The 9,796-nt window shown below is 36.3% G+C and overlaps 1 long non-coding RNA gene across 1 annotated transcript in view; it reads left to right on the plus strand.

Annotated features, from left to right (window-relative positions):
* LOC128249796 (uncharacterized) overlaps positions 1 to 9,796 on the plus strand; it is a 308,813-nt gene that overhangs the window by 238,511 nt on the left and 60,506 nt on the right. The window contains exon 3 of the long non-coding RNA XR_008265899.1: positions 7,949 to 8,002. This is a non-coding gene — a long non-coding RNA (uncharacterized LOC128249796). The remainder of the gene's footprint in view (positions 1 to 7,948; positions 8,003 to 9,796) is intronic.

Here is a 9,796-nt window from a genome sequence, read left to right on the forward strand (position 1 = left end):
GGTCTCTTTATCCTTTTCTCTCTTTATACATACACACACTAATACACGACTTATGTTATATTCACCACTCATGTGTATACCCATAACATAGTTCTCGGGGAGATTCAGCGGGACACAGAAAGTGATGAGGCTGGCCCTTTGAATTACAGGTTACAACTCACTTTTGCCAGTTAAGTGGACTGGTGCAACATGAAATAAAGTGTCATTCTTGAGGACGTAACACACCACTAGGAATCAAACTCATAACCCTATGATCATGAGCTAAATGCCCTAACCACTAAGCCACATGCATTCACATCGAGCAGTTTAGGGAACTAATATTTAACATTCTACATGTGATTGTGTAATTCCTTCATGAGGAGCTTGTGTAATGGGTCTGTTAGCTTATATTTTATTTCTTTATTGCCCACAGGGAGCTAAACATAGAGGGGACAAACAAGGACAGACAAAGGGATTAAGATGAATACATCAACCCCAGTGTGTAACTGGTACTTATTGAATCGACCCCAAAAGCATGAAAGGCAAAGCTGACCTCAGCGGAATTTGAACTGAGAATGTAATGGCAGACAAAATACTGCTAAGCATTTCGCCTGGCGTGCTAATGTTTCTGCCAGCTCGCCACCTTATATTGTTAGCTTATATTATACAGATCCAGTGACTACATAAAAGCTTTCTGATTTCCAAGGAGTATTTGATAGAGTGCTGTATAAAAGAAGTAACTTTAGGTAAACAGAAGCTGTAATAGTAATTGTAGATGTGATATACATCTTATCCTTAGTAATAATGAAGGAGATAGAATGCTGTTTACAATTTTGATTTTACTTATCAGGTAGGTGATATTTTTAAGTTATAGAAAGCAAATAATACTTTTATTGTAGCCAATGAAGAAATCTCTGAGTGAGTACTTGACCTGCTGCAAATAATAGCCTGATTTCCCTTAAATCACATCCCACCATTTGAAGAGGGACTATTACATACTGAATAATATAGTCCTAGATACACTACATCTGAATAAAAAAAAAGAAAGATAAATGGTCGTGGTTGGAAAGTCTTTGCTCATTTATGAATGACCTGTGTTAAACAACAACAACAACAACAACACTTTTATTAAATTGAGGCAAAGTGTTGTCGAGTGGAAGGTAAATATAATAGCTTATATCAAGGTAAGAAATCAATATGTGTGTATGTGTATGTGCTGATGTGTGTGTATTAGTGTGTGTGTGTGATTAAGGTAGTGGGAGTACGTTATCCCAAAATCTATGTGTGAGAGGTAGAAATAAAATAACTTCATAACCAATGCTAACAAACGTGTTATGTTATGTCCACCCCACCCACCTCCCCAACACACCGACACACTGCCTACAGGTCCGCACTACCACCACCACCACCACCACCACAGATTACCGTATTGCTAAACCCTCCCTCCAGCAACCACTTTGGTTCAACAATATGTGTGTGTGTGTGCGCACATATATATATATATATATATACATATATATACATATATATATATATATATATATATAAAATATCCAAAAAAAATCAATTATACAAACACTGATGTCATTCAATAATATTTGTGTGGTCTGAAGTGCACTTAATCTGATTAGAACTGACCACACAAACAAGCAATGGTGTTGCAGTAAGGCTAGAAGGGAGAAAGTGCGAGGAAAGCAATCAAACAGACTCTGTTTCTCGTTGCATTATATATATGCACTGGTCTTACACAAGCAATCCTGTTAAGGATAGGTTGTAGTTTGTTGTTGTTTTTGCTATCAATTGTCAGAGGAATAGAAGTGAACCTCCTTGTCACTTCTGTTCCTCTTATATCTCATCTCACTTGACCTGTTAGAAATAGTTGACAAATCTCCCTCAAATCACATCTTAATTGTTGTTGGGAGAACAATGAACACTTTGAATAATGGAATCCTGCAAATGACGGGTTAGGCTTGACTGGAATACCTTTGACCATAATTCTGTCTGCTCAATCAAAGCGGACCTGAGGCTAAACAACAACAACAACAACAACAGCAACAACAGCATCTCAATCACTGAGACATGCTGACTATATTTCTTATTCTTTATCATAATAAGAATTTTCCATATAAATATGAAGGGAAATGATATAGCTGATTGGAATGACCCACTTCCCTGTATATCCACACCACATACAAGGTATTTCTTTTATCAACCATGGAAAGATGAAAGACAAAGTTAATTAATCTTAGCAAGAATTTAACTTAGAACATTAAAGAACAGAATTACTTTAATTAATGGACACCATTAAATAATCCAGTACTCAGCCACCTTTTTTATGATTTATTTCTGGCTCTTTACATTTTTGAGTTCAAATACCAATGAGGTTGACTTTGCTTTTCATCCTTTTGGTGTTAATAAAATAAGTACAAGATGTGCACTGGAGTTGATGCATTCGACTTACCCCCTCCCCTCAGAATTACTAGCCTTGTGCTAAAAATTAGAAAGAATTATTTATTTACCATTATTCAGAATAGCACACTGACACAAATTTATTGAGAAAGTAGGATTTAATTTAAGGTTGTGGCCCCTTGTATATCTTATTGATAATGAGTGATAACAGCAAAGTTGGCCACAAAAGATTTAATTTAAAACTAGAATATTCAACATCCTCGTCATCATTATCCTAGTCCACTTTTCCATGCTTGCATGGGTTGGATGGAGTATATTAAGACAGATTCTCTATGGCTGGAAGCCCTTCCTGTCTCCAATTTCGACTGGTTTCCAAACAACATATTATTTCCCCATGGTCAGACATAGTTCTGCAGAATATTGGAAACAAATGACATTCATTTACAACAGTCATGCAATATCAAGAAAAGGAGTTACAAACACTCATACACTTATGCACATATACATTCATCCATATATATATATATATATATATATACACACACATACAGCATGCACTGTAAAATGGTTGGTATTAGGAAGGGCTTCCAGTCGTAGAAAGTAAGCGAAATCAGACTGGAACCTAGTGCACCTCTTCTGCTTGCCAGCTCTGGTCAAATTGTGTCCAACCTATGTCAGCATGGGAAACAGAGGTTAAAAGATGATAATGATGATATACATATACATACATATATTTATACATACATACATAAACACATACACACACACACACACACACACACACACACATACAATGGACTTCTTTCTTTTTTTGTCTACTAAATCTATTCACCAGAGTTTGGTTGACCTGGTGCTATACCATGCCATACAGTGGGACTGAGTCCATTGTTTTTCAATAACTGGCTTCTATAAATCATTCAATTATAGTGCACCTGAGCACTGTATAAGCTCATTATTAAATTATGTATTTAGACTGATAGCTCATTATTATGTTACATATTTAGTCAAGTACTTCATCATTTCTGCTAATACTCTTCCATCATCTTCTTTATTCTTTATTATAATAATAATTGTTTTTTAATTTTTTGTTGTTAGCCCCAAGCTTGCTCTACTCCTATAATCAAAAACATTCCAGTAATGACCAGCTTGTCTTTTATTTAGATTGCATATCTACAACTAAATACACTTTATTTTTAGACTTTCCTTACTATTTCTTGCAGGCCAAGCATTCATATTGCCTTGAATCCTTACATGCAGAAGATGAGAAAAGTTAGTTGTGACATTCATGACTTTGGTTTTGGCATAATAAAATTTTGTATACTTAGATCAACCAAGAATTGAAAATGGAACACTGACTTAACTTACTAAGAGTTTATTTCCTACTCTATGGTACATGCAATTCCAATTATAATATTAATTTGTTACTTCAGTACAAAGCCACAAGACCTATAGGAGAGAGAATTGGAAGAGTTTGTGGTATTGATGCCTTTCTCAGCAAAAGTAAAATGATTTTTTAAATAGTTTTAAAACCACGAATTTTGAGGGAAGGGTGTAGTAACTTAAATCATTCACAGTACTTGACTGGTACTTTATTTAATTGACCCTCACAAGGACTAATGCTATAGCTGACACATTTATTGGCTTTCAGGAGGAGCTCAAACTAGATCTTAATTCATCTTACTGGAAACTTGCCATGATACTTCTGGATAGATGTTGATACCTTACTTTGAAGGTGGCTGTTCCATAGTGTAGAACTAATTCATTGCAATTTGGGAAAATGGATAAAATGAATGTGGTAGTGGTGGTGGCAGTGGTGGCAGCAGCAGTTGTTGTTGTTTTTGCAGCTGCTGCAAGAAGGAGATGGAGAGAGTGGCCTAGCAAAATTGTTAGAGCATCAGACAAGATAACTTGCAGTATTAGTTTTGGATCTTTGCATTCTGAGTTCTTGGATGGCAGACCTAATGTGTCATCCAGTTCAATACTACCATCTGGTCCTTCAGTGCTTCTAGTGATATTCTGTCTGTTACAAGCATTTGAACCACCCCTTCGATTGTTTTTATCTTTTCTTTCACTTGTTTCAGTCACTGGACTTCTGAAGGGTTTTAGTCAAACAAACCAACCCCCAGTACTTGTTTTTTAAGCAGTACTTATTCTATCATTCTCTTTTGCTGAACCACTAAGTTACACCAGTTGTCAAGCAGTGGTAGAGGACAAATGCAAAAACACCTACACACCCATATACACATATATGTACATGTGTGTGTGTGTATGATGGGCTTCTTTCAGTTTCCATTTAACAAATCCACTCTCAAAGCTTTAGACAGCCCAAAACTATAGTAGAAGACATTTGCCCAAGGTGATGCAGTGGAACTGAACCTGGAACTAAGTAGTTGAAAAGCAAACCTCTTAGCACACAGCCACACCTGTAACTTTATTTGAAGATAATTTCCTCACTCCCTCCCACCAGCCACAGAAGCCCTTAAAAATAAGGTGTTACGGGTATTTGCTCTGACTAAGTGATAGGAATATAAGTGAAAAAGCTATGGGTGCTGTCCTTTCTCATCTGAAGATCAATAGTTTGAAAGTGTGAGAATGTTCACTTAACATACACACAAAAAGAGTCAAATAGTGCATCATTGGAAACCAGACAGAAAGCAGCGATAGCATCATAAACAATAGTATCATTGGTTACAAATTTCAAATGGTCTAATCTAGCAATGAACAAACTGTGGCCCATGGGTCTTTCTGAATGGTATGCCTAATGAAAAGTTACCCTGGGTTATTTTCTAGTTGTGTGGTCCATCTGCTGATGAGCCACAACTTCTCAAAAAAGTTGCCCATGCCTAATCTAATCACTGGTTTACTACATCTATAGTGGCAAGAGTGAAAGCATTGTTATATCAACGTTTTCACTGATGGCTACATTCTCTATCAAGATACATCAGCAAAGTACATACTTGTATGTACATATACAACAAGCTTCTAGTGAATTCCACCCACACAGTATTGGTCTGATGGAAGGTGTGGTAAAAATCACTTGACTGAATATGAAATTATGTGGTCATGAAATGACCGTCTTAATTAAGTAGCCATGTCTGAACCCCTGTTAGATGTCTTCAATGTGTCGGAGTGGCTTACTACAGCTGTATATGGTGGGGTCTGTTCAGATGTCTCATGTTAGTCAAATGAATGAAAGTGGCATAGAGTTATTAAATATGTGTACTAAACAGGAGTTAACCATTGCCATTAGCTTGGAAACAAATATAATTATAAACACATGCAGATAGACATGTGTATGTGCATTCACACATACACACACACACACACACATGCACATGTACATGCACACAGACACATGCATGCACACACACACACAAGTGTGTTGTGTGTGTATATATGTGTGTGTAGTTAAGTTGGTGCCAATGTTCTCAGTGTAATGAACCAAGAAATATCCATGATGAAAATTACATCAGTAATGAGTAGGAAAAAACCATTAGCTTAATTATTAATTCTAGTTCAGAAAAACAAACTGAAATTAAAATAATTGAAATTGAATGTTGGTACGGAATGAGATCTGCATAAGTTTGATCTTTGATAAATAGAATAGCGAGTCAACTCTGGATATGTTTCAGTTTTATTGGACCTTCTCTGAAAATTATAGTCAGATCATGGCTGGCAGATATGAAGAAGTTTAAATGAATAAGCACTGATATTTTTGACAACCCATTCTATGCATACTGGGGATCACCTTCTGTTTAACCAAGTAGCACGATGTTGTTGTCTGCAAATATCAGCTGACTGATCCTAAACCCACTGATTGTGATACACAGTAGCTGCATGTGTCAATCCAGTTCATAAGTATTTCCAGGATTGCCTTGCCATTCAATTTACGGGTGACATGGTTGGATAATATCCATAGTCTCGGTTGATTATGCTTGGGAATCCAGCTGGCAAGTCTGACAGTTGCCAATGAATGAGATGCTTGAGGACTCTACCCACAAGACCCTCCTAGGAGTAGTGGACAGAGAAGATGGCTAGGTGACTGGCTGGATGGTTGTTTAACAACTTAAAAGTACGATGGTAGTAGAAATATGGACTTGCTTGGGGACATCTTTTACACTGAATAAGTCACAAAAAGGGACACATTGGACATCAGAAAAAAGTTGATGCTCATAACTGGAATAACTTTGGTCATATATTTTCCTCAGTTGTAGATGATTATGTTTAAGCAACTACAATAACTATAGTACGGTCATGTAGTGCTACAGCCATACTACAATTCTATAGTATAGTATCCTAGAATAAGGGTAGTATAATTCTATACTGACATTGTTCTATCATACTGTAAAAACCATTTACTGTATTTCAGTATTAATATGTAAGAAAAAAAGTCCATGTAAACTGTCGGTGGTCTGTCTCAGAAATATACAGTAGTTTGTGAGTATGGATAAGTTAATATGTTATGAAGCAATGAAGAATCTAATGTCCTGGGACTCTCCCCTCAGTTAAAAAAGAGAAAAATATAACATTCTAATGTGGTTGGCATTAGGAAGGGCATCCAGCTGTAGAAATCAAGCCAAAACAGATTATGGAACCTGGTACAGCCCCTAGCCTTTCCAGTTCCTGTCAAGCCAGGATAGAAAACAGACATTAAATGATGATGATGATTGTGTGTGTGTGTGAGAAAGAAAGAGATGTGTCTCTTGAAAGCTATCATTTAGGACCATCTGAGCAAAAAAGAAAAATGGTTGTTGCTGTGCTTACATTCCCAGTGAACATTACATTTTGTAGCTCTGCACAGTCGATGTAGTGGAATAAAACTCCCTTACTTGGAAAAGGTTAGTAACAGGAAGAGCACCCAGCCATAAAAATATTGCCCCAAATAAGCATCCGTCAAACTTACATTTACACAGCAAAACAGACATAACATACCAATTTGTGTATGTGTGTGAGCATGTGTGTGTGTTTGTATTAATGTGTGAATATATATATTAATATGTCATTGCTTTGCTATACTACCATTACATTAACCTCCAAATTATGGCCAGCTTGTTGCTGATATTAATTACATAGTTGCCATGTGATTAATGCAACAAATGACCACCAGCTTGTAATATATTAATTTTAACTATCAATTTCTCTGTTGAGTGAACTGGTAACTTCGTCTGTTTCCTCAACACGATGATGTCATAGTCCAGTCAATCCCTACCATCACCAATATAGATCTATAATGATCTATCGTTCCTTTGAATAACCCCTTTCTTGTCTATACAACTCATTAGTCACACATCAGTCAACCTTTATATATGGCAGGTTGACTCACGCAGAATTATATCCTGTCCGAATGTTTTTGCCACATTCAGACATTTTTACAGAAACACAGCCAATATGACTCAACACTAGGGATTTCATTGTATCCATTTCTTTCTTTAAAAAATTGCTGCATTGATCGATTTAGAGGAAATTATATATTTTTAGTAAATAGATGACTTAATAATTTGTATGTACTTCCTGCTCCACATTGTGTTGATTTCATTCTTTTTTTCTTTTTTTTTTTTAGTTACAAAAGAGGAGTTCATGATACTTTTGTCATACAATACGCAACACATCTATGGTAATCTTTTATTCTTTAGTCTTTTTCTGATATTGTTCATTAAACTGCGACCATTTCAGTTCCCACCACCTCCAGGAGTTTTAGTCGACTATATTATCCACTAGGATTGGCTGTTCAACTATATCAAAAAGTGATGATGATGAAAGACGCAAAATAGATAAGCTGACCTGGGCATAAAGGGATTTATTCAGAAAATGACCAAGTACAAGGATTTTTGTTTGATGCCCACATTCTGCCATTCCATGCCAATACGTGTCTGTGTGTGTGTGTGTGTGTGCGTATTTATCAAACTGACTGTGTGTGTATATATATATATATATATAACCCATGCCAGCAGTTCAATCCATGCCAGCATGGAAAACAGACGTTAAATGATGATGTATATATATATATACACACAGACATGCACACACACACACACACACACACACACACACACACACACACTCTCTCTCCATTTATCTGTATATCTCTGATTCTCTCTCTTTCTCTCTGTTCCCTCTCTCTATCTCTCTATCTATCTATTCATCTATGTATCTACCCATTCCACCTGTTACATAATATTCTTTAACTAGAGCAATCTAAACATCTACTCCCTCCTTATACATCGAAGTCACTTTCTTGTAACAGTTCAGTTTAACCATTTTGTGACTATATTTCAGAAGACTGGGTGTTTCAATTAATTTTCAGCATAACAAAAATTTCAGAGACATTTAGCAAACTATCTGTAACTTTATATATTGATTATTGTTGTTCTTGTTGTCAAGGCATTGTTAGTGGTGTTCTGTAGCTCCAAGTCTGCTCTAAACAAGCAGGCTTAAAGATTTTTTTTCTGCTACAACACATTAAACACTTTTATTGGTACAGTGCATTCAAGACCATGTTTCCTAATGTATGTGTGTGTGTGTGTGTGTGTGTGTGTATGAATGTGCATGTGTGTGTGTGTGTGTGTCTGTACAAGTCTGTATTTGTGTGCATGTGTGTGTGTCTGCATGCATCTGTGTGTTCCAACATACTTAGGTGTGGTTTGAGGAATAGTTAACTATTATTTCTAGCATGTCATCCAACTATGCAGACACTCCTTCATCAATTAGTAAGACCCTCACCCCCATCTTTGACCAACTGAAATCTTACATCGTTATTCCGGTTGCAACAAGATTCTGATTGAAATATAAATTTACATGTAAAACCACACATATATTTACAGGAAGTCAATCTCAGCAGATGGGTTGATATTGAAAGGGTTAAACATCTTAGCACGACACCACCAGAAGCAACATATATCTTTATCCATAAAATCTAACCCAATTTCTTGTCACTAAAATTTGGATGACATATTTCAATATCAATGTCAAACATTGATCAATATAGATGGCAGCAACAGCCATTTTTGTCTGGCTTCAACAGTCTATTATCTTGCATGCAATAGTCTTTCTTTGGTGACTGTCTTGTTGCCATTGTCATTACGATAGTTGTTGTTGATGTAGTGGTGGTGGTGGTGGCGGCGGAAATGGTTGTGGTGGTGATGTTGAGGATATAGTTGTTTGTTTGTTTCAGTTTCTGTTAGTTGTGTGGATGTGATTGTTGCCTTTTTTGTTACTGTTGTTATTGTTCTTCTTCTTCTTCTTCTTTGTCATCTTAATGATGACAATGAGTGAGGGGATGGGGAGTGGCACTAATGGTGATACCGATGGTGATTGTTATGTTCTTTCTGTTTTCCATACTATTTATTTATTGTTACCATTTCTTTTGTCAATGCTACTTGCCTCCTTCCTTCCTTCCTTCCTTCCTTCC

The sequence above is a fragment of the Octopus bimaculoides genome, chromosome 18 (assembly GCF_001194135.2).
Source record: "Octopus bimaculoides isolate UCB-OBI-ISO-001 chromosome 18, ASM119413v2, whole genome shotgun sequence".
In the NCBI taxonomy this organism is placed as follows: Eukaryota; Metazoa; Mollusca; class Cephalopoda; order Octopoda; family Octopodidae; genus Octopus; species Octopus bimaculoides.